Source organism: Lactuca virosa, chromosome 2 (assembly GCF_052849685.1).
Source record: "Lactuca virosa cultivar CGN04683 chromosome 2, Lactuca_virosa_CGN04683_v6, whole genome shotgun sequence".
In the NCBI taxonomy this organism is placed as follows: domain Eukaryota; kingdom Viridiplantae; phylum Streptophyta; class Magnoliopsida; order Asterales; family Asteraceae; genus Lactuca; species Lactuca virosa.
This window is the reverse complement of record NC_136427.1, coordinates 98,767,159-98,794,043: the sequence shown is the minus strand read 5'-3', so window position 1 is coordinate 98,794,043 and position 26,885 is coordinate 98,767,159.

Genomic DNA, 26,885 nt, shown 5'->3' with positions numbered 1-26,885 from the left:
TCTTCCAGTGCCCCTTTTGATTGCAGTAAAAGCAAACGGCCTCTTTTGGATCAGAAACATGGGGAGTGGAACCATTGGGCTTAGCCTTTGGGCCATTGCTAGATGACCCAGCTTGAGCCTTGCTCTTCCAGTTTTGCTTGGGAGGACCTTTCCTCTTTTTCCCCTTTCCCTGTCCAATAGCCAAGACAGGGGCACTTGCAGGTGTGGAGGGTATACTTTTACCCTTCATCCCTGCTTCAGCTATCTGCAACAAGTTGTGCAATTGGGCCAGAGTCTGCTCAGTATTGTTCAAATGGTAAGTTAGAATAAACTGACCATAACAATCAGGTAGTGAGTTCAAGACCATGTCAATGGCCAATTCCTCATCAAAGTGAATGTTGAGCTTGACCAAACGCTCTATGTAGCGTTGCATTCTTTGCACATGTGACACAACCGATTCCCCTTCTTTCATCTTGCAAGCCATGAGTGACTTGACTACTTCAAACTTTTCTTGACGAGCTCGCTTATGGTACTTTTCCATAAGGTCCTTGTCCATCTCGAAAGGCCAGTAGTCCTCATAGTACCTTTGCAGTTCTGGGGACATGGTTGCCACCATGATGCATGCCACTTTGGTAGCATCATCGTAATGTTTCTTGTAGGCAGCATATTCTTCAGGAGTAGCTTCAGACTCATCAAGCTCTTTGAGCTCCTTTTCAAGAACATATTCTTTGTTCTCAAAACGAAGCGCCATCTTGATGTTGCGCATCCAATCGTTATAGTTAGAGCCATCCATAACGACTTTGGAGTAGATATTGAGCAAAGAGAAGTTTTGGTTGGAGGAGGATGAAGCAGAAGTGTTTCCAGGAGTAGACATCTGAAAAGAAAGAAAGTTTTAGTTAGATTTCAAGATACCTCAATATAATAACCCAAAGATAAAATATCAAGGTTAGGATCCAACTATGAGGATTCACAACTTAGAAATGGGATGCCGATATCCAAGTGTAAATTTCATAAAGGTAGGTGAATGACGATTCACCAATTCCACCATTAGACGAAACAAACGAAGTGAAATTCCTAATTCTTTTGAGATACATTGAAACTATTTAATGGCATGTTTTAATCTCAGATTATGCTCTTCTATTTGTGACTGGGATGCCGAGGATCACAAACAAGATGTGAATAACCATGCAAATGTGCTTGGTAACCTCATTGTCTTTATCATTAACTATTGATGTGCTGGTAAACCACACACGCTCCATCAAAATGACAATTATGAGATACCCATTACTACTCTTTATTAGTGCCTTTTAGTGTGCTGGTTAACCACACACGCTCCACTAACGACCAATAAAGCATAATGTGCAATTTCATGGATTAGCATACTTTTCACATTTTTTCTAAAGTAACTAGAGTTGGGATTTTGTAAAATAATGCTCTAGTACTTTCTTTAATAGCATTATACTTTTAATGAGAAGTAGTTGTCCTATCAAATCCGTTCTGCTAACGACCCTCCACTAATCAAGGGAGCGGTGGGTGAGAGTGGACACCCATTCAACTACCATTTTATAGGCAGTTTCCTTATACCCCCCTTATAGACTAGCTTCGTGAATGAGTCATATTAGCGATTTGACTGACCATATTCTTATACATATATAATATTAAACATTTAATCATAATACATATATAAGGTATGTTTTAAACCTTTTAAAACTTTAAGGTTTATATAAATTTCGAAAATTAAACTATTAATTTAAATTTAAAATAAACCAAATTACTAGATTTAATATTTATCTATTAATTAACTTTTAATCAATTTATTAAATCTTGTAAGGATTATCTAATTAAATTAATCAATTAATTTAATCCTAATCCTTATCCCTCTAAATTTCGAAAATTAGGGTAAGGATAATTATCCAATTAACCTAATCAAGTAACAATTATCCAAAACAAGAAACCCTAAAACTTCTAGCATATTTGGAAATTTACAAGGGAGGAGGCTAGGGTTTTCAAAACCCTAACCCTAATTTCGATTAGGGTTCTTTGGAGGCTAGGGTTTTCGAAAACCCTTTTATCCAAAACCCTAATTTCAAAAATTTGGCCTTTAGGGTTTAATAGCTATAAACCCTAATTTGCAATTCAACAATTATAGCAATTCAATTTAAAACAAACAATGGCTCTGATACCACTGATGGGTTTTAGATAAAACAAATAAACTAGAAAACAATTCCTAAGTTCACATGCAACCTACTTTGGATCTATGTTTTAACTATTAAACATACAACTTTGAATTGCAAAACAAGAACCCTAGAGGAGGAGGCTATTTTCGAAAATAGTAAACTAGGGTTTAAGAGTTACATACCTTTCAATTGTTATAGCAAACAATTGATAATCCTCTTGATCTTGATCTTGATCTTCTTGGAAGCTTAGCACCACAAATGTAATGCCTCTAATGGAATCACACCCAAGAACTAGCAAGAAGGAAACTAGAAGGAGAGAGGGTAGAGAGAGTATGCAATTTTGGCCCTAGGGTTTCTTCAAAGAAGGAGTGACCGAAAATGTGAGCCAGGAGGCTCCTTAAATAGCTGAGGGATCTAGGGTTTTGGGAAAACCCTAATGCTCCTTGCTTAAGGCCTAAGCAAAGCCCAAGGGCCTTATCTAGAACCCCTTGGACGAAATCTCTAGGTTTCCCCTATGGATTTCGTCCACCTCCTTCCAAGGAGGTTCTGGATCCTTCCACTCAACTATTAGTTAATTGCAAACTAGTCCCTGCACTCTATAATTAATTCTTTTAACCCCAAAATTAATTCTGATTAATTTCTGGCTAACTATTAATTAAACATAATGATTTCTAATTAATATATTAATCCACTAACATATTAATAAATCATTTATATATTAATTTATTAATCTTATAAATTAATATCTCTCCTTTCATAATTTCCTTGTCCAGTTGCTAGGTTGAGGGCAACCCAAAAGGACTGTGCTGCTATCAATTCAAGTTCATACCAATTATAGTTATGAGCTTAGACACCTAATCCAACACTTATGTCACTTAGATTTTATGGTGTATGTGTTCCTATCCATGTGAATCTGTCATTCCCAACCATTATCATAAGACAAGGTCTATGACAAATTCAAACTCATATGGACTGAACTTGTTCAGTCTTAATTTATTGCCATTTAGTAGCCCAAGAGCCTACCATTGCTTCTAGGTTGTTCAACAACTCACCCTTACTGATCAATGAACTTTAACTGATCAAGATGCTTTGCCTTATGCAAACAGATGAGAACTCATAGAACTCGCATGCATAGTTAACTTTAACTGGAATGGGCATAGAAACAAGAATATGTCAACACGATAGGTTACAAACCTTAAGTCGTGTGTGACAACCGTCAAAATTGAGTCAAGTCAAAGTCAAACAAAGTCAACAAGTCAAAACCAATCGACTAAATTAACCCTTGTATATTAGGGTTTACACTATGTAATTACTGTACAATGCAATATCTTAATGAGAGAAACATCATTTGGAAAGTTTGTGTGTTGAATTTCCTAAGTAAACATTGAACCAAAACGATAAAACATTATTACACACTCATCGGGAGTGTGTACGACACCAAAACACGGTTTAACGGGGTTTACGAACCTTGCGTTGTGAAGCCGGACACTCAAATTAATCACAAACGAAACCTCTCTAAATCGTTTTCACTCTATCTCTTTCTATTTAAAATCTCTCCCAAATCTCTCTCAAAAGTTACTTTAACTTTTTGTAATCATTCGGGCCATCCCGACCCTTAACCGGGTCAAAACCCACTTGAAACGGGGTAAAAACGGGTAAAATAACCTTAAGGAACCAAAACCCTCCTATTAGAAGCGAAGCCTCTCAGGACCGAAGCCTCTCAGGACCGAAGCCTTTCATGAGAAGCCTCTCAGGACCGAAGCCTCTCATTAGAAGCCTCTCAGGACAGAAGCCTCGCATGAGAAGCCTCTCAGACAGCCCATGCGAGAGGTCTCGCAGACGGCCCCTTTTTACCGGTTTTTCGACTACGACTTCGTTTTAACTCCGTTTTTCATTATTTTAACATGGGATTTTCACCCAAAACTTTATTTTATAAACTAAGGCCCCAAAATATATAAATCTCCAGGGTTTTTATAAAAATATATTAAAAGAATTAGTGGTTGAACTAATTATTGAGGGAATATTTGCTTTTCCTTAATTTATGGCAAAAGCAAACCACCACCACCTCACTCTATGATTAGCCACCCTTTCCCACTACCCCTTGTCTCCTTAGTGGACCTTTACACCCAATCTCCAGCTCTTCCCACGTTCTAAGAGCTGGAGGATTGATCCTCTCTCCTCATTCTCCATAAAGTTCTTTCATTCTACACTTTGCAACCAAAGGACACTCTCCAAAATTCTCTCATCTTTTCTCTCAACTTCAAGAACTTCAAGGCTTTCTTCAGGGATTTCTTTCTTCAATTAGTAAGTATCTTCATCATTCATATAATTATTACACTCCATTCTACTCAAATCATTGATATCTTACACAAATTCCATCTTATTCGGTGTTAGATTCTCGAATCATCAAGACATCTTTTTAGTGTTCTTGGGTTGAACACTTCCTCTCTCTCACTTTCATCTACTGAAACCACATAAGGTGAGTTCATACCCCTACATTTACATGGTTTTCTTAAGTTTTAAGTAGGGGATACAAGTAAAATCATCAAGAACACAATTAAACTTTTTCTATCAAATTACATCAGAAAATATGAACTTCGATCACGGACTGTTTTGGTCAACTTAAATATTTTAGTTTTCAAAACTGTTCCAGGTGCAAGTAGCTCAAACTCTTAGCTTTAAAATGGCTACTTGCACATCTCCATATGATTTTTCTACAATTTATGGTGATTTTTACAAAACTGCCTGTCATTTTAGAGGCAAACCCGGACCAGTCTGTGATTATGAATATTTTCACCTCTGTTAGAGATCACTAAAAATCATGATAAAACTTACGAACAAACTAGACTCATATTCCAAACTCTCAGAATTTGCGGATTTGGATTTAGAGCCTTGATGATTTTTCTATAAATTTTCTAAGAACAGTAACAGAAACTGTATTCAACGAAAAGTTGCTGTCAATTTCATTTCACCTTGTAATATGTTGAGCAAGGTGTATATCTTTATGTGATTATATGTTATTGCAATATATGACATTTTATCTTAATATTTAGACTCACATCAGTTTACAAATGGATTTGGTCATATAAAATACAAAGAATAACAAGTGATTATAATCAAAGTACAATAGATACATTCAAACATTAAATAAACTATTTTGAATATAGTTTGCATACATTACCACGTACTACCCTTGGTTGATAAACTATAATAGGTATAGTTTATGATACATTACATAACACATACATTTAAAAAGGGTACATTTATACAAAGGATATTTTCATTAAGCAAGGTACGACCATACGGTACCAAGTTTTCATAACACGTAATTCCGTTAATGACTTTGTGAGACATTTACTTCAAATTACCATTAAGTCATGTATTGTAACCAGAGTCTCCTTGAGGGAGAGCGTGATAGTTGTGTATAGATCTATATTGGGTTTGACAAACCCACACCTAAACTGCATGCAGCAGTTAGACCGATAGGTCTGGGGTGACAAATGTCATAACATTTCCGACGCCTGAAGAACGTCGTTTTAGGCAACCTTGGTCATAGTATGGTTATAATAAACTCACATAAAGTATTAATAAACATTGGAATTTACGGGAACTTCATTAAAATTTAACGAGTTTATGTCGATTTAAACTTGCATTGTTTTACTATAAATATGACAAATTACTTGTACATTTCGGTCTTTGGGTTTTAAGACTACATTTGCACATTAAGGAAAATATTGGATTTTCTAACACAAATACTACTTTTACAAACGAAAGGCTTTTAATAATACCAAACAAAAGCTTATGAACTCACCAACCTTTGTGTTGACACTTTTTCAAACAACTTGTTTTCTCAGGAAATCATTAAACAGGTAACCAAGTGCTTTTGAGGATGGGGCGCTAAGGCGTCTACTATTTCATATTTTGTCAACATATTGTAATTGATTCGTAAACATGTAATTCATACAATGATGTCACTTTTTCAATTATATATATGTTGGTTGTGTTTGCTTCAATTACTATTACAATTGTTGTTATGATACTATACATGAAGTCCTCCACCCCCGGACGTTTCCGCCATCCTTGGTTTGGGGGTGTGACAGATTGGTATCAGAGCACAGTTTATAGTGAATTAAGTATATCAAACCACATAAGATATACAAACTATAAACACAATTGGGACTAATAGTCTCTGATTTGTGCATTTTTCAAATAAATATACTCTTAGAAAATAAATGATTTTCTTGATTAAAGTATACATACATACATTACATGCTCGCATGGTATCATAACTAGCGAAAACATAAAGCAAAAGAAGAAGAGTTGAACATTTTGAGTATGCCTTAGTATATGTGGATTAAATCTGGGAAGGATATAGCCTGATCAACTATATCTGTCCGGGAATTGACTTGCATATACCGGGGGATGGTCAGGATGGGCAACAAATCTAACAAACCTAATAACACACTACAAAGGATACTTTAAGAACTCAAAACTAAACATTTACAAATACTATAGGAGTATTTTGTGTTACTATAATAAATTATCTGAGAATTAAATAGGTCTTTATTTATAGATCAATAGCTGCTAAGTGGATGTGCTAAGGTCATATGTAACTAAGATGCTATAGACTTAGAATTTATGTATCTTTGTTTCACTTCCTGTCCTTTTTTGGTTGTGGTCTTGGAGTTAGGGTCATCTATTCGAAGGACTATTATATCTTAATCACATATGACTGGTATGCACTTTGCAACTAATTAAGTAACCGATAAAGATCATTTTAAAATATAATATATTAATTAGGTCCCGACTAAATTAGTATATGTGAAACTTTTACAAACAGTCATATACTTGGAAACAAGGAAACTCAAATAAAATATTTTATACTTTCATTTTACCTCATAACCCAATGTATTCGGTCAATTAAAAGTATAAAATCGTATGTATCGTAAACATACCGGAAAACAACGTAATAATATACTTTATGTATAAAAGATTTCTCTTCCTATAAATATACTTTTACTAAAAGTACACTGGTTTACGACTTATGACAGAACCATGCCGCCAAGGAGAAGACCAAGACTTTCCGGCAACACAGCAACACCTCCTCCGCCGCTGCCTCCACAGTTTGATCCAGCGATGTTCCAGGCTGCAGTAACAGCAGCCGTAGCGGCCGCAATATCGCAGATAGGGACAAACGGAGCTGGTGGTTCTAGATCGGGTGCTACAAACTCTAACCACGGAGACAGTACGTGGCGTGCAAGAGAGTGTTCCTACAAAGACTTCACCAATGGCAAACCCGACAACTTCAATGGGAGCGGGGGAGTCATCACTTTAATGCAATGGTTTGAAAAGACCGAAGTAGTCTTTCAGGTGTGCTCTTGCCCCGAAGCGAGCAAAGTTAAGTTCGCAGCCTTCACTTTCACCGGTCGGGCCCTTACTTGGTGGAACTGCCGGATTAATTCACTTACTCTCGAAGTGGCTAGCTCCATAACCTGGGCAGAACTAAAAACCTTGATGATGAAGGAGTACTGCCCGAGAGGTGAAATTCAAAAGCTGGAACAAGAACTTTGGAACCTCAGGATGACGGGCTCCGACCTTGAAACCTACACCACCCGATTCAATGAATTGGCTCTCCTCTGCCCAACAATGGTTACTCCGGAGGAGAAAAAGGTGGAGCGATACCTTTGGGGACTGTCTCCCCAAGTGCAAAGTAGTGTCCTGGCTTCAAGGCCAACTACTTTTGACAGTGCCAGGGAGCTGGCACAACAACTTGTTGACTACCGAGCCGGTCATAATACTACAACCACCACCACTTATCAATCAAAAGGGGGAAACAACAAAAGGAAGTTCTGGAACCAAAAGAAGAGCCAACCAGCACAGGACCCCGCTAAGAAGCAACAAACTGTTGCTGTCCATGCTGCCACTAATGCTGCCACTACTGCACCACCGAAGCCATATGCTGGAACCCTACCCAAGTGCAACAAGTGCAACTTTCACCACAATGGTGCTTGTAGGGAGATGCACTGTAACAACTGCGACAGGAAGGGACACACTGCTCGTTTCTGTAAAGCGCCGGCTCGACCAATCAACCAAGTCGCCAGTACGGGGGCAACCCGAACCTGCTACAACTGTGGAGACGCAGGTCACTTCAAAAGAAACTGCCCCAAAGCACAAGCCCCTAATGATGGTGGAGTAGGAAGAGTCCTGGCAATAGGACATGGGGAAGCAGTCGAGGATCCCACGGTGGTTACCGGTACGTTTCTCCTCAATAACTCTTATGCATGCGTACTATTCGATAGTGGAGCGGAGAGGAGTTTCGTGAGCCACCAATATAAACAATTACTTGAACAAAATCCCCAATCACTAAAGGATACTTATGTAGTAGAAATGGCAAATGGGAAAGTAGAACGCACTAGCGATATATACTCAGAGTGTACTCTCACTCTAGACAACCATACATTTAAAATTGACCTGATGCCGGTCACCATAAAAAGCTTCGACGTAATCATCGGGATGGATTGGTTAGTTCCTCACCGTGCCGACATTCTATGTTACGAAAGGGTCGTTTGCCTCAATCTACAAAATGACGAAACCCTTCTCATCTATGGTGACAAACCTAGTGCGAATTTACAAATCATCTCATGCATCAAAGCCCAAAAGTATCTCCGGAAGGAGTACCACGCCTTCTTGGCCCACGTAGTAGACAAGAAACAAGACGTAAAAGACATCAAAGACATCCCCGAAGTGTGTAACTTCCCGGATGTGTTCCCAGAAGATCTTCCTGGTGTACCACTCGCACGACAAGTCGATTTCAGAATTGACTTAATACCCGGAGCTACCCCCGTAGCCAGAGCTCCATACCGCCTCGCACCAACAGAAATGCAAGAGTTGTCCAGTCAGTTGAACGAGCTTTTGAGCAAAGGGTTCATCAGACCAAGCTTCTCACCTTGGGGAGCACCAGTCCTTTTTGTAAAGAAGAAGGACGGATCCTTTCGCATGTGCATCGACTATCGGGAACTAAACAAACTCACCATCAAGAACTGATATCCTCTACCCCGAATCGACGACCTTTTCGACCAACTCCAAGGAGCAAATTTCTTCTCAAAGATCGACCTAAGGTCAGGTTACCATCAGCTACGAGTTCAAGAAGAAGATATTCCCAAAACTGCATTCAGAACTCGCTATGGGCACTACGAGTTTGTGGTGATGTCCTTCGGTTTAACAAACGCACCTGCGGTATTCATGGACCTAATGAATAGAGTGTGTCGACCCTACCTAGACAAGTTTGTAATCGTATTCATCGACGATATCTTGATCTACTCGCGAAGCGAAGAAGAGCATCGCCTACATCTACGCCAAGTGCTAGAGACACTAAGAGCGGAGAAGCTTTATGCTAAGTTCTCTAAGTGTGAATTCTGGATTAGAGAAGTGGATTTCCTTGGACATGTGGTAAGTGAGAAAGGCATACATGTGGATCCCTCCAAGATCAAGGCAATCGAGAATTGGTCAGCACCCAAGACGCCAACCGAAATTCGACAATTCCTTGGGCTTGCTGGCTACTACCGAAGATTTATACAAAACTTCTCCAAGATTGCGAAACCACTCACCACCTTGACGCAGAAAGGTGTGATATTCAAGTGGGAAAATAAACAAGAAACTGCTTTCCAAACGTTAAAACAAGCCCTATGCAGCGCACCGATCTTGTCTCTCCCAGAGGGAACCGAGGACTTCGTAGTGTACTGTGATGCTTCGAATCAAGGCCTCGGATGTGTGCTCATGCAGAGAGGGAAGGTTATCGCGTATGCATCAAAACAGCTTAAGACGCACGAGGTTAATTATACTACGCACGACCTGGAATTAGGAGCAGTGGTATTCGCTTTGAAGATCTGGAGACACTACCTCTACGGCACGAAATGCACTATCTTCACTGATCACAAAAGTGTTCAGCATATCCTCAATCAGAAAGAGCTCAACATGCGACAGAGGAGATGGGTAGAGTTGCTGAATGACTACGAGTGCGAAATTCGTTATCCTCCGGGCAAGGCCAATGTAGTGGCTGATGCTCTAAGCAGGAAGGAGTACTCGGGCCGCCGAGTAAAATTCTTAACAATGACGATCCATTCCCACACGACCATACAAATCAAGGAAGCTCAACTAGAAGCTTTGAAACCAGAAAAGGTGGCAGGAGAGACGTTAAGGGGAATGGATAAAAACTTAGAAGTCAAGGATGATGGAGTACGTTATCTCATGAATCGAATCTGGACACCGAAGTTCGGTGGACTCCGAGACGTCATCATGAATGAAGCACACAAGACTCGATATTCCATCCATCCCGGGTCAGATAAGATGTATCTGGACCTCAAGAAATTATACTGGTGGCCGAACATGAAAGCTGAGATTGCTACCTATGTGAGCAAGTGTCTGACTTGCGCCAAGGTCAAAATCGAATACCAGAAACCATCCGGGCTATTACAACAGCCGGATATACCTGAGTGGAAGTGGGAACGAATAACCATGGACTTCATAACCAAGCTGCCTAAGACATCGGGCGGGCTTGACACCATATGGGTAATCGTAGACAAATTGACCAAATCAGCACACTTCCTACCGATAAAGGAAACCGACAAGATGGAGAAGCTGACTAGAATGTACATCAGAGAGATTGTATGACTCCATGGTGTGCCGATATCCATTATCTCCGATAGAGATAGTAGATTTACCTCACGGTTTTGGCAGTCTCTACAAAAATCATTGGGAACTAGGCTTGACATGAGTACGGCCTACCACCCACAAACCGACGGACAGAGCGAACGAACCATTCAAACGTTGGAAGACATGTTAAGAGCTTGTGTGATAGACTTCGGTAAAGCATGGGATACCCATCTACCGCTTATCGAATTCTCCTACAATAACAGCTATCATACTAGCATCAAAGTCGCTCCATTCGAAGCTCTTTACGGTCGCAAATGCAGATCACCCCTGTGTTGGGCTGAGGTGGGGGATACACAACTAGCTAGAGGGCAAGTCTCTAATAGCACCCTCACTGGCCCTGAAATCATAAGGGAAACCACAGAAAAGATCGTTCAAATTCGAGAAAGACTGAAAGCGTCTCGCGATCGGCAAAAGAGTTACGCAGACAAACGACGCAAACCCTTGGAATTCTAGGTGGGTGATCGTGTACTACTAAAAGTTTCCCCTTGGAAAGGAATGATACGATTCGGCAAACGCGGGAAACTAAATCCAAGGTACATCGGGCCATTCGAAATCCTTGCTAGGATTGGGCCAGTAGCATACAAACTTCGATTACCTCAGGAACTCGACAAAGTACATCCCACATTTCACGTGTCGAACCTAAAGAAGTGTTTGTCTGATGAGACACTCGTAATACCACTCGACGAAATCGAAGTTAACGAAAATCTCCACTTCGTGGAGGAACCAGTCGAAATCATGGATCGGGAAATCAAACGAACGAAACAAAGTCGTATTCCCATCGTGAAGGTCCGTTGGAACGCTAAACGAGGGCCTGAGTTCACCTGGGAACGCGAAGATCAAATAAAACAAAAATACCCACATCTTTTCCCAAACTCTTGATGTCCCAGTCAAATGCAAATTTCGGGACGAAATTCCTTCTAACGGGGGGATGATGTGACAACCGTCAAAATTGAGTCAAGTCAAAGTCAAACAAAGTCAACAAGTCAAAACCAATCGACTAAATTAACCCTTGTATATTAGGGTTTACACTATGTAATTACTGTACAATGCAATATCTTAATGAGAGAAACATCATTTGGAAAGTTCGTGTGTTGAATTTCCTAAGTAAACATTGAACCAAAACGATAAAACATTATTGCACACTCATCGGGAGTGTGTACGACACCAAAACACGGTTTAACGGGGTTTACGAACCTTGCGTTGTGAAGCCGGACACTCAAATTAATCACAAACGAAACCTCTCTAAATCGTTTTCACTCTATCTCTTTCTATTTAAAATCTCTCCCAAATCTCTCTCAAAAGTTACTTTAACTTTTTGTAATCATTCGGGCCATCCCGACCCTTAACCGGGTCAAAACCCACTTGAAACGGGGTAAAAACGGGTAAAATAACCTTAAGGAACCAAAACCCTCCTATTAGAAGCGAAGCCTCTCATGAGAAGCCTCTCAGGACCGAAGCCTCTCAGGACCGAAGCCTCTCATGAGAAGCCTCTCAGGACCGAAGCCTCTCATTAGAAGCCTCTCAGGACAAAAGCCTCGCATGAGAAGCCTCTCAGACAGCCCATGCGAGAGGTCTCGCAGACGGCCCCTTTTTACCGGTTTTTCGACTACGACTTCGTTTTAACTCCGTTTTTCATTATTTTAACGTGGGATTTTCACCCAAAACTTTATTTTATAAACTAAGGCCCCAAAATATATAAATCTCCAGGGTTTTTATAAAAATATATTAAACGAATTAGTGGTTGAACTAATTATTGAGGGAATATTTGCTTTTCCTTAATTTATGGCAAAAGCAAACCACCACCACCTCACTCTATGATTAGCCACTCTTTCCCACTACCCCTTGTCTCCTTAGTGGACCTTTACACCCAATCTCCAGCTCTTCCCATGTTCTAAGAGCTGGAGGATTGATCCTCTCTCCTCATTCTCCATAAAGTTCTTTCATTCTACACTTTGCAACCAAAGGACACTCTCCAAAATTCTCTCATCTTTTCTCTCAACTTCAAGAACTTCAAGGCTTTCTTCAGGGATTTCTTTCTTCAATTAGTAAGTATCTTCATCATTCATATAATTATTACACTCCATTCTACTCAAATCATTGATATCTTACACAAATTCCATCTTATTCGGTGTTAGATTCTCGAATCATCAAGACATCTTTTTAGTGTTCTTGGGTTGAACACTTCCTCTCTCTCACTTTCATCTACTGAAACCACATAAGGTGAGTTCATACCCCTACATTTACATGTTTTTCTTAAGTTTTAAGGGGGGAATACAAGTAAAATCATCAAGAACACAATTAAACTTTTTCTATCAGATTACATCAGAAAAGATGAACTTCGATCACGGACTGTTTTGGTCAACTTAAATATTTTAGTTTTCAAAACTGTTCCAGGTGCAAGTAGTTCAAACTCTTAGCTTTAAAATGGCTACTTGCACATCTCCATATGATTTTTCTACAATTTATGGTGATTTTTACAAAACTGCCTGTCATTTCAGAGGCAAACCCGGACCAGTCTGTGATTATGAATATTTTCACCTCTGTTAGAGATCACTAAAAATCATGATAAAACTTACGAATAAACTAGACTCATATTCCAAACTCTTAGAATTTGCGGATTTGGATTTAGAGCCTTGATATTTTTCTATAAATTTTCTAAGAACAGTAACAAAAACTGTATTCAACGAAAAGTTGTTGTCAATTTCATTTCAACTTGTAATATGTTGAGCAAGGTGTATATCTTTATGTGATTATATGTTATTGCAATATATGACATTTTATCTTAATATTTAGACTCACATCAGTTTACAAATGGATTTGGACATATAAAATATAAAGAATAACAAGTGATTATAATCAAAGTACAACCGATACATTCAAACATTTAATAAACTATTTTGAATATAGTTTGCATACATTACTACGTACTACCCTTGGTTGATAAACTATAATAGGTATAGTTTATGATACATTACATAACACATACATTTAAAAAGGGTACATTTATACAAAGGATATTTTCATTAAGCAAGGTACGACCATACGGTACCAAGTTTTCATAACACGTAATTCCGTTAATGACTTTGTGAGACATTTACTTCAAATTACCATTAAGTCCTGTATTGTAACCAGAGTCTCCTTGAGGGAGAGCGTGATAGTTGTGTATAGATCTATATTGGGTTTGACAAACCCACACCTAAACTGCATGCAACAGTTAGACCGATAGGTCTGGGGTGACAAATGTCATAACATTTCCGACGCCTGAAGAACGTCGTTTTAGGCAACCTTGGTCATAGTATGGTTATAATAAACTCACATAAAATATTAATAAACATTGGAATTTACGGGAACTTCATTAAAATTTAACGAGTTTATGTCGATTTAAACTTGCATTGTTTTACTATAAATATGACAAATTACTTGTACATTTCGGTCTTTGGGTTTTAAGACTACATTTACACATTAAGGAAAATATTGGATTTTGTAACACAAATACTACTTTTACAAACGAAAGGCTTTTAATAATACCAAACAAAAGCTTATGAACTCACCAACCTTTGTGTTGACACTTTTTCAAACAACTTGTATTCTCAGGAAATCATTAAACAGGTAACCAAGTGCTTTTGAGGATGGGGCGCTAAGGCGTCTACTATTTCATATTTTGTCAACATATTGTAATTGATTCGTAAACATGTAATTCATACAATGATGTCACTTTTTCAATTATATATATGTTGGTTGTGTTTTCTTCAATTACTATTACAATTGTTGTTATGATACTATACATGAAGTCCTCCACCCCCGGACGTTTCCGCCATCCTTGGTTTGGGGGTGTGACATCGTGTGCTAGAGATGAACAATAGGTTTATTCTTGATTAGTTCCTGAAACTTTTCAACATCTTTAATACTCCCACTGACTACTTGACATATAAGTTTCTCTTGCCAAGAAACTATTGGATTAATGTCTAAGTCCATAACTATAATTGGTAAGACTTGACCCGACCCGGCATGGTCCATTTGGGTTGCATGGCATCATGCATTTGGATAGACTATAATGAGAGAAATAACACTTAAGGTTGGTTAACATATTATAAGTTCTAATATATTAATAAGGTTATTTAATTAGTATTGATCAAGAATTAATTTGGAATTAATTAAGTGATCAAAAGGAGACTAATTAAATATATGGGTTGATTGTGTAAATCATTCATTCTTATATATGTGGGCTTGTGATCCAAGATTCCTTATGTTGGACTAAGTCCATGGGGTGACCCATGGATACTCCATGGAGGTTAAAATCCATGGAGCATAAGGAATGGGTAAAGTTATGAGTTACATGGTGTAACCCTAATAGCTACCATATAAAAGAATCTCATGGCTCAAGAAATCGTGCACTAATTAAATATGGACTCTAAGATATATGTGTGTGATGGGCCAAGTTCATTTAGGTTGGTCTAAGCTTTCATGGATAGTCCATGGAGTGTTTAACCCATGGATCATATGAAATGAAAGGTCATGGGTATTAGGGTGTAACCCTAATCTCCACACTATATAAAGATGTCCTTGGTTGGTGAAATTGGAACTAGTGTGTGTACACAAAAAGGCAAGGCCGATTTCACTAGAGAGAACCAAAGTATCCTTATTCTCAAGGTTATTCCAAGTGTTCATGGTGTTGTGTGAACCATTTGAGGTGTCACACTTGGGGCACTAGGCACTCAAGCTTCATGAAGACAAGTTACATAAAAAAAGGTATGTATTCTATCTATTTTATTACCCAAGTATATGATATTTGTATGCTAGTATAGGGTAATATCTTGGAAACTTCATATTTGCATGTATAATAGAGAAAACATAGATCCAAGGTATTTAGGGTTGTATGTGCACCATAGGATGTTGTAGTATACTAAAACCCAACAGAAACATTCCTTGACAAACTAATATCCAAGAGTTAGTGTGGATTCCTATCAAGACAGACACTTCACACAATTGGTCTTAGTTGGTCTTTGTTTTATCCAAAACATCACAACTACCAATTACAAATGTGCTATAAAGCTACATAAGATATGTCACTCAAGGCATAATCTTGGAGTATGAATCTAAGACTCGATTTTGGAACGAAGTATGATTCACCTTTTGATTTAACCATTTCAACAATTTGTGATTCCCCTTCTCAGTCATACAAGTGTACTAAGGTGCCATTAGAGGATCAATTGTGACATGGTTTGATAATCACTAAGATGATCATAAAACACGATACTCAAGTACTCTCCTTTCCTTTCAGATTGGAGAAACTTTTATCTTTCTGCCTGATTAATTTTTCTTTATTATGCTATACATTAAAACTTTTCAAGGTATTAGAGTTACACTTAAACTTGTAAGTGTAACCATATTTACTGAACTTTTAGTAAATCATGACGAATATACTTTATCGTCCTTTGTGGTGGACCTGACCAGTACTCATCAATGTGTACTACATCCTTTCATCTTTCACTTGACTTACATACATATGTAAACAAGGAATTAGTCTTAATTTCAAAATACCAAGATTTTCATACATCATATGATTCAAGGTTTCTATCCAATTGAAACTTAAGCGATGAGAATCTTTCCTTACTTAGAAAATTACGACACTACCACAATTGATATAACTAAAAATCAAACCATTTTTCAATATTGCTATTAATAGAAACATATAAACAACAATTTTCACATATGTCATTTCAAGGAAATATAAAATAAAATCAAAATTTCTTTATTTATAAAAAATGCGGAAAAACTTGTCCTTACAATGCAAATACTGTTGGATTAGATGTCTAAGCCCATAACTATTATTGGTATGTACTCGACCCGAGAGTAGCATGGTCCATTTGGGTTGCACATCATCAGGACAATTTGTTAGGATGGACTTTTGAGAGAAGGTTATATATATGATCTATTAATATATTATAAGTTCTAATATATTAATATGAAATAATATGTTTTAATTAGTATTGATCAAGAATTAATTTGGAATTAATTTAGTGATCAAAAGAGACTAATTAAATCTATGGGGACTAATTATGGTAATTAGTTATATTTATATGCGTTGGGCTTATGATCCATGTTGGACCAAGTTTATGTATGGATACATAAAGAGTTGGGCCACATGAACCATGGATCATAAAACCCATGGGTATGGATTTGGGTTATACCCATGACCCTTGGAATCCCACATATAAATAGGTGAGTACATAACCAAAAAGGTGACTAATGTTCTTGGAGTTCATATGGATGGTTTTTGGTGTATGAAGATTCTCTCTCAAATGTCTTCCTTTGTCCATGATGTGTTGTGACTTCATTTGAGGCTCCCACACTATTGGGGCTAAGCTCTTAAGGCCAAATACATCAAGACTTCAAGCTACATAAAAGGTATGTTACCCTAACTAGTATCTTATATGGTTTATGTCAAATACATGCTAGTTATAGGTTTAATGCCTTGGAAACCATTTGCATGTATAAATAGTGAAAACATAGATCCAAGGTAATTAGGGTTGTATGTGCACCATAGGATGTTGTAGTATACTAAAACCCTTGAGTGGTATCAAAGCCTAGGCTTGGTTTTCAATTATACTTGATGCAATTGCTGAAAAATTCGAAATTCTGGCTTTCTGGACTGTGGAATCGCCGAGTCCACTGGGGGACTCGCCGAGTCCAAGCGTAAATTCATCCTACTTGTTGAGTAGGTTCATACACTCGACGAGTAGGAGGCCCAGAATGCATATTTTAGACTTTTAAGGCTGGAATTGGACTAGAATCATTACCTTAAGCTGTTTTTGAACTTATAAACCTGTTTTTGATGTGGTAATGATCATTCTAATCCAATTCAAAAAATAATTATCAAAAGTTTTGTAACACCCATAAAAATTGAGTCAAATTAAAACATTTTCATTCATTCAAAAACCATTAACTTCATACATCTCGTTTTCAAAATGGTTTATTATCAGAGTATCCCCCAGAACCATATCATAAAAATCGTAAAACATGAGGAGCGGTACGATCACGCCTTCGCCTTGCCACGATCTCCTGAAGTACCTGAAACATAACACTACAACTGTAAGCCCGAAAGCTTAGTGAGTTACCCCCAAAATACCAACCACACATAACATACTCATATCATATCACAAATGGAACAGCCACGCATATCGGGTCTGCTGTGTAACTGGTCCGCCCGCACCGGGCCTTCAGTCCACCTGGTCCACCCTCCGAGTCTAACCATGTACATCGAGTCTACAGTGTGATTGGTCCGCCCGCACCGGGCCTTCAATCCACCTGGTCCACTCTCTGAGTCTACAGTATGACTGGTCCGCCCACACCGAGCCTTCAGTCGGCCTGGTCCACTCTCCGAGCCTCGGCACGTATGGTCCGCCCTCTCGGGGCCTTCAGCCTATCCGGGCCGCTCGCTGGGCCTTCGGAATGTCCGATCCGCCCTGGGTATGTTGGCCTACAGCACTAAGCAGGACCCGCCTCAACCCAACCCCCGTCAAACAACCATGTGCACATAAAACAAATAATCACATAACAACCCTCAACCAGACAACAGTCTAACAGATCACATAGCATATCAACATCCTAACCAGGATTCCGACCTAACCGGTCACTAGCATAACATTACCCTATATCCCGGGTACCGACCTTAACCAGCTCACTAACATAACACCATCCTAAATACCAGGATGCAGATCTAGCAAAACAATCACATAACAATCAATACCCGGATTTCCATCCGTTAAAGGGCCGGCCTTGGTGCCGTAGACCCTGTCGATATAGTGAGGATAACTCACCTTGCGACTGCCGAAATACTGCTGGTACCCTTCTGGCTGCTAACTGACAATCCCCGCACTGCCGCTCCTCTAGCTCCCCGAACTATCAATGCCACAAAAACACTTAGCCCAAAACAATATCCTTCTAAGGGTAAATTGACCATTTTACCCTTAACCCAATCTGGTCCATGACTAAGGCCCAACACCATAATATGAAGGGCCCAACACTAGGTAAGCTTCTCAAGCCCACTAGTGACCCACTAATGGCCCAATTTGCTACATTGGGCCCAATCCCTTAATGGGCCTCACCCTAAGCCCAAAATATATTCCTTGGTCCATATAATATGATTTTTGATGGCCCACTAAGGCCCAAATACCCAAACATGCCCCAAACCACGGCCCAAAAACTCACGATCCATACAGACAGAGTACGCGGGGCGTACCCCCCATGTACGCTAAGCGTACAGGCAGAATGGTGAGTACGCTGGGCGTACATCACTTTACGTGGGGCGTAAACTCGCTGAACTAAAAGTCCTCATAAGTTCTTAATGGCTTAAGCTCTTAAGCCCAAACTTCAGATCCATCGACCAAACACGCCTAGGATCCATAAAGTCTCAAACTTTATCACTTGGGACGTCCATAAAGCTCTTAACTCAAGGTCTTAATCCATTAAGACCCACCTACATCATACATGAGACAACCAAAGCCATTGGGACCTTATTTTTCTCACTCAAGACCTCTCCTAAGGTCTGAAAGGACAACTAATCTCAACCAACTCACATCATGCATCACTTTGGGGTTTTAGGACAAGAAATGATGTCAAAACTTCATAACACCAAGATCTACACAAAATAGATGACAAGCAAGAGACTTTATACCTCAAAAGGGCTCCAGAAGATGATGCCTTCCCAGATCTACGAGCTCCAGCCACCCAACTCCTTTCTTGACAACTTCCTCTTTTCCTCTTCCAAGCTTAAACCACCAAGATGAGCTTTCCAAGGCCAAGATCTCTAAAAATGGAGGTTGGAACGTTCTAGGGTTTCTTCTGAGGTTAGGGAGGCTGATATGGGGGCTAGGGTTGAAGCCATTATGTTCTATATATAGTGGCTCACCCTCAAATTAGGGTTTAAAGACTTTGGACGTATGTTGGGCGTACATCTTGTACGCTGGGCGTACGCCCCCAACATCCGCGTTCATTTATCCACTCTACGCTGGGCGTAACCTAGCTTACGTTGGGCGTACCCAGCCAATTACACGCATGCACTCCATGCATGCCTAGGACCCCTTTGCCAGATATTTCCTTTAGGGACCATTGTTGACACTATCTTCAAAGTGTCATAACTCCTTTATTCTAAGTCCGCTTCCGACGAACTTTATATCCACGAAAAGGTGGCGAGAAGCCCTATGCTTCTAGCAACACTCCCCGACCTGAAACCTTCTCGAATAAAACCCATTGCCCATAAAAGACCGAAACGCCCTTACTCTTAATCTCAGAAGTTCATAAATAAGTACTTTTCGAACGGGGCGTTACAAGTTTCATGTTTTTTATTAGTTTAATGGTTAGGCTAATTACATGAAAATTGTTTGATTTGAATTGTCTTGTTCATATGAGTTTAATCTAGATCATAGTTTTCTTGACATGTTTGTTAGTTTATTAGATGATCTAAATGGCCTTTAATGGATTCCATAACTTGTCCTCAAGTTATGTAAAACCAAAAGTTTTTGTGTTAAATCTTAATTAAAAGCCATAGGTTACACACTTGAAGAGTTTTTTCCATAAATTGTTTTTTGACCTCCATAACTTGTCCTCAAGTTATGGATTTTCAAGAGTCTCTTCATTAAAGTTTTTAAAACCTATATTAAACTCATATGTAATGAATTTGAAAATTTTTTCTGAATTGTTCAAAACTTTCCCTCAAGTTTTGGAATTTGTAAAGTTTCCCCCCATGAATACTTTAATTCCAAGTTAAACCCTTAGAATTTTAAAAGTTAAAATTCAACCCTTATACTATTAAAATATTAATAGTTAATATATATATATATATATATATATATATATATATATATATATATATATATATATATATATATATAAGAACAAAGTCAGTCTTACCATTAGTAGGCCCACTCACGAAGCCGATCTATAAGGGGGTATAAGGTTGCTGCCTATAAAATGGTAGTTTAATGGGTGTCCACTCTCACCCACCGCTTCCTTGACTAGTGGAGGATCGTTAGCCGAACGGGTAGGACAGGACATTATTTCTCCTTTCATTAAAAGTATAATGATAAGTCTAAAGTAACTAAACTTTATTAATTCTCAATCTTAGTTACTTTAGGAAAATGTGAATTTAGTGCTAACCCATGAAATTACATTTTGTACCCTGTTAAGTCGTTAGTGGAGCGTGTGTGGTTAACCGGCACACTAACCTGGGACTGACAGTGTGTGGCAAAGGGTAGCTTGATGTTAATCATATATCAATGGAGCATGTGTGGTTAACCGGCACATTGATTAGGTGGTTGTAACATTAAGTGTACCAAGTTAATTTGCATGGTTATTCACTCCTTGTTTGTGATCCTCGGCATCCCAGTCACAAACTTGAAGGGAACAATCGAGATTTAAACATGCTATTGAATAGTTCAATGAGTCTCAAAGGATCTAGGAGTTTCAATTCACTTAAGACCTAAAATTCTTTTTCGTTTTTCGTGGTGGAAATTGGTAAATCGTCAATTACCTACCTTCAAATATTTTGTAGCTTGGATTACGGCATCCCTCTTCCAAGTTATAAAATATTGTGTTGGGTCCTAGCCTTAATATTTCATATTAGGTGTTATATTAAGGACTTAAATCAACTAAACTTGAATTTCTCCCTCATAGATGTCTAGTTATGACAACTATGGTCTTACTTGTCCTTTTGGATAAAGCTTTTCTAATGAAGATGATATCCCACATGGCGATCAAGGTGAGAGATTAATCCCTTTGTTGCACATTAATGGGACTGGAAATCATACTTCACTTCCTCTACCTCCTCCAATTATTCTCCCTAGCCCACAAGTTCAAGGTCACTCAAGCCTTATTGGCAAGCAAAGTCTGTGTGTGCTCACATCTTGGAGATGAAGTCACATATAGACAGGCCGAGAGAGTTGGGTGTCAAAGTCTTGAGGAAGTTGGTTGTTGATTAGGTTCTTCAATCACTTCCTGAGTCACATAGTGAGTTCTTCCAGGACTACTATGTGACGGACCATGACATGACCCTTAATGATCTTACCTATTTGCTTGATGCTGCTGAATTAGCAATGATTTGGAGCACTAGTAAAGCAAATTTGATTGGAAGATCTATTTCCCAAACTTTCATGGACATTGACAATGGTAACATTAGAAGTCCAGAAAAGATTTCTCTTCCCAATGGAAAGGGATCGGCCATGGTCAAGTCATTTGACCCAATGGTAAAGGGAAAGGCTAAGTCTGAGATAGTCTCGTGTACCATTCCTAAAGAGTCCATATCTTTCTTTTTCCAAAAGAAAGGGCATTGGTTGCGAAGCTGCCCTATTTACCTGAGAGATCATAAGGATGGTAAAGTCAAAATGTTTGACTCTACTTCAGGTAAAATCCACTATCTAACTCTATTAAGTTCTTATTTGGAGATTCTTATTACATGGTGTGACTATGTCGCATTTTGATGTTTTGTAGAATCGAAGAAAAGAAAGGAAGCTTAAAGGAAGAGTAAGCTGATTTTGATCGCGACGATGGATTTTGATCGCATAATTCAAAGATCAGAATTTTGAGCTGCTGCTTAAGAGTTATGATAGATTGCTTAGGAATAGATAACAACATGTTTTCATTTGTATTTCCATTGTAAGGATAAGTTTTTTCCGCGATTTTAGAATAAAAAGAAAATTTTTGATTTTATTTATTTTTAAATATCCTTACAATGGCATTTGTGAAAAAATAGTTGTTTATATGATTCCATTGATAGCAATATTGGAAAATGGATTTGATTCTTTCGTTTGTGGTAATGTCATAATTTACCAAATATTGAAAGATTCTCATCACCCAAGTTTCAGTTGGATAGAAACTTGGAATCATGCAACTTGCATTATATGATGAATGAGAATTTTCATCTTTGGGAAATTAAGACTAATTCCTTGTTCACATGTATATGTGAATCAAGTGAAGGACTAGGAGATCGGGTACACTAGGTTGTTCGCTAATCAGGTCCACCACAAAGAACGATAATACTATTCGTCATGGTTTACTAAAGTTTAGTAAATATGGTTGTGCTTACAAGTTTAAGTATAGTTATGAAACATTGGAAAAGTTTCAATGTGTGGCAGGACGAATGAGAAGAATCAAATTAGGCAGAAAGATAAAAGTTTCTCCAATCTGAAAAGATGGGAGAGTACTTCAGTATCATCATCTCACAATTGATCCTCTAAGGACATCTTAGTGCATTTGTTTGACTAAGAAGAGGAATCGTGAATTGTTGAAATGGTTAAATGGAAAGATGAATCATACTTCGTTCCAAAATTGAGTCTTAGAGTAACACTCCAAGATCGAGCCTTGAGTGACATAATGTTAAGAAGGTTAAAACACTTATCAAATGTAGAGTAAAATGTTTTCTACGCTTGTACATTTGAAATTGGTAAGTTGTGATGTTTTGAATAAAACAAAGACCAACTAAGACCAATTGTGTGAAGTGTTTGTCTTGATAAGAATCCGCACTAACTCTTGAATATTTGCTTTGTCAAGGAATGGTTCTTGACAAGAGAATCTTATATGTCAATAGGTCAGTGGGAGTCTTAAAATATCTTGAAAAGTTTCAAGAACTAATCAAGAATAAAACATGTTGTTTATCACTAGCACACGACTTGAGGTTTGTAACCTATCGTGTTGACATATTCTTGTTTCTGTGCCCATTCCAGTTAAGTTGACTATGCATGTGAGTTCTATGAGTTCTCAGTTGTTTGCATAACTACTTGGAAGCAATGGTAGGCCCTTCTACTGCCAGGTGGCAAGAAGTTAAGATCGAACAAGTTCAGTCCATATGAGTTTCGATTTGTCACTAACCTCCTCTTATGGTTATGTTTTTGACAAATTCACATGGATAGGAACACATACACCATAAAAATCTATGTATCATAAGGTTTCTCTTCGATTCATGAAAATGATGGTGAGGAAACGCTTTCACTAAGTAGATTTTAAGTAGATAGCAATTGTGATATTTTTGCATTCTCAAAGTCGTTAGTTGAGCGTGCATGGTTAACCGGCACACTAACATGGACTTGTGAGCAATGGCAAAGCTCTAAACATTTGAGACTATGATTACGACATCCCTTTTCATAGTTCTAAAATTGTTTAGACACACATGTGAGCTATCTAAGGAAAGGCGTATGATTTTGGGAAGCTTAGATAAAGTCTTATCGAAGCATCTCGTATCAGAAATCTGAACTTTGGTAAGAAAGTCAATAAGTATTGATTTCTAGAAGTCCACCTGATTTCTGGATACATGTCAAAGCTAGTGGGAGCATAAGTGTTATGCTAATAATTATCATGTTAGTGGGAGCATGATTATTATGTTTAGTATTGCAAGTTAGCAATGTTAATTATAGAAAACAAAAGGTTTCAATTCGTGAAGTTGCAGGGGTTGAAAAGTTATTTTGCTATAATTAAGGGAGAGGAAATTATACTTCATTCCAATTCTAAAAGCTTAGATTGTGATTTTTTAATCAAATTTAGTCATAATTACATTATTTGCAATCTAAAATTCGATTATGATTACGACATCCCTTTTCATAATTTGAATTATGTGAACATGGCAAATAGAAATAGAAATATTATAGCAAAAGACTGGTCTAGTATCATGTCTTTATGTGAGACATCATGAATCGTGTCCCATATGCTTTGGATATAGGATCGATTACATGTGCTATAATATTCATCCGTTCTAATTTTTCCAAATGCCTAGGGCATTAAGAGGGAAAAGGACTAGAACTGGATATGACTAAAATGATTAAGCAATTGTCGAGGACAATCTGAGGTTTACCAAAGATTGGTTGTTCATGGACGGTTGGAAGTATAGTGTTAATTTTTGGAAAGACCATATTGACATATTCTGAAAAGAGGCAAAATCTTGTTCAGAAGTGATAGTAAAAAATGGGAATATGGAAATGTTTCCATAGGTGGAAGTTGTTCTTCAAATCTGTGTAAGATTAGAAAACTTAATGCAAGAAGTATGTTCAAAGGAATGTAGTTTAAATGTGAGACTTCGTTTCCATGGAATTGCTCTCCATTGGAATACTTTGTAATGTCTATTTCCGAGTCTTTGTGGCTTTTGTGTATAGTCATTACAAAAGGGTCAATGCATATAAGTTTAGAATTTAACAGATTTCGGTAAATAGCAAGAATTTGGTATTCTTACATTTACGAAAAGGATTTAGAATTGTGAAATGAGCATCATTGAAATGCTGTCAATTGATCTATTCCACAAAGAAAGGACCATATGTAAACATAGTGTGCATGCTTGGAGCATGGCATAACTATTGTTTTAATTCAAGTATTAAGTTGATTATCTGAAACATTATACAATGAATAATGAGTAATCAATATGGTGATTAAATAAAAGGTGTTTTCTTTACTCTCAAAAGTTTTGGGGCCATATAGGATTAGTGTTATTCTTGTGTTTCACTTTGCATGTTTTGACTTCCCGAATAACTAAGGTTATTCAAACTGTCCACAGTCAATCATACTTTGGAAGTAGGTATGAATCAAGACTGTCATGAATTGGGCTTGCAGATGTCTAAGGTGTTTAGACATAGCAAAAGTTGATGCAACATTCATGAGTGCTCCTGGAATAAGATTCGAGTATTGGATTAAACCCACGCTCATTTAAATCACTTCATTGATTTTATCACGAGTGATCATGAGACGATAATATCTGATATTCTTCAAACCTAGAGATATGAGTTGTTGACTATGAGTTGATTATACATTGATTGTATGAAAACGCATCAGTAACTTGATGTTATAAAACGTGCCTTTGTGTATGATTCAACAAGTAGTTAGTACGAGCATATGAGTCGAAGTTTATCCATTCCTTTTATCCTTGGAGGGATAAAAGGGATATATGTGGGCCCCTCGATGATTTAGTGATGACAAACGTAAGTGCTCGGCCGGGCCTGGGCTGATTTGATTTGTTTAATTAGTCAGTCGTCATAAATCAGAAATCGGGAAACAACATATAGACAGAGAGAATGATTATAATCCATGTCTCAGTCCATATGATATCTAGAATGGAGGAATATATGATCCTTTATCTAATGGACATATCATTGACCAGGTCAGAGTTCGATAGCGGCTTTTAAGAGCTACGATTGCTAGTCGGGTTTTGGAGTCATACTTGCAATAATAGTTTTAGACTTATCCAAGTGAGAGACTGTTGGATTAGATGTCTAAGCCCACAACTATTATTGGTCTGTACTCGACCCGAGAGTAGCATGGTCCATTTGGGTTGCATATCATTAGGACAATTTGTTAGGATGGACTTTTGAGAGAAGGTTATATATATATATATATATATATATATATATATATATATATATATATATATATATATATATATATATATATATATGATCTATTAATATATTATAAGTTCTAATATATTAATATGAAATCATATGTTTTAATTAGTATTGATCAAGAATTAATTTGGAATTAATTTAGTGATCAAAAGAAACTAATTAAATCCATAGGGACTAATTATGGTAATTAGTTATATTTATATGTGTTGGGCTTATGATCCATGTTGGACCAAGTTTATGTATGGATACATAAAGAGTTGGGCCACATGAACCATGGATCATAAAACCCATGGTATGGATTTGGGTTATACCCATGACCCTTGGAATCCCACATATAAATAGGTGAGTACATAGCCAAAAAGGTGAATAATGTTCTTGGAGTTCATATGGATGGTTTTTGGTGTATGAAGATTCTCTCTCAAATGTCTTCCTTTGTCCATGATGTGTTGTGACTTCATTTGAGGCTTCCACACTATTGGGGCTAATCTCTTAAGGCCAAATACATCAAGACTTCAAGCTACATAAAAGGTATGTTACCCTAACTAGTATCTTATATGGTTTATGTCAAATGCATGCTAGTTATAGGTTTAATGCCTTGGAAACCATTTGCATGTATAATTAATGAAAACATAGATCCAAG